Below are 766 nucleotides of genomic sequence, written 5' to 3'. Positions count from 1 at the left end.
GTCAGGTGATCTCGTATGTCGTCAGGTGGTAGAGCCGCAAAATTTAGGTATCCAAAACTTTCATGACTTTTTCTATAAAGTCTCAGTCGCGCAACTTTTGAGAGCAAATTTGTGATGTACGGGTCCGGTACGGGTATAGTGACATGACGCCACGTGACTTTTGATGAGACAATTTAGTGCCGAAAATGGCTCATTATACTTCGAATACAAAGTCAATATGGGAGAAGAAATTCATAAATTTTTCATTCTACATGTAAGTTGGTCTGCTTAATTAAAACAAAGAAATGAATAAGAAATTCTGAAAACAAAGAAAAAATTGGCTTCTGCAATTTTCTTTGTGGAAACCTTTAAATAAGATTGCAAAAATGACATCGGGGGGATGAAAATTTGAAGTGAAATTGGGTGTTGTATAATTATGCAAATAGTGTTTTTCACTAATTGGCATATTTCATTTTATAACAAGAAAAATAATTTCCGAAATTTTGTTTATAATGCCTTGTAGTTTATGGGGTAAAGAATGTCCATGCCAAATTTCGACGTTAAACGGCCGCCGAGATTAGAAGGGAACTAATACAACTCAAATAGCCCAGTCCTTATAGGGTTAATAGACAAAGGTGACTGATCATGACGAACATGACGAACAAATAATAATTATTGTCAGATCTGACAACTTTCCTTGGTTTTGATTGGCCGAGCGGCATTGTTACTATGGTAACTCTCGTTTGAAATATAAATTGTCGGATAAACTGTCCGACAAGTGCTTTCT

This window comes from Lytechinus variegatus, chromosome 7, assembly GCF_018143015.1.
Source record: "Lytechinus variegatus isolate NC3 chromosome 7, Lvar_3.0, whole genome shotgun sequence".
NCBI classification, from domain to species: Eukaryota; Metazoa; Echinodermata; class Echinoidea; order Temnopleuroida; family Toxopneustidae; genus Lytechinus; species Lytechinus variegatus.
The sequence above is the reverse complement of the archived record's forward strand: the minus strand, read 5'-3'. Positions refer to the sequence as shown.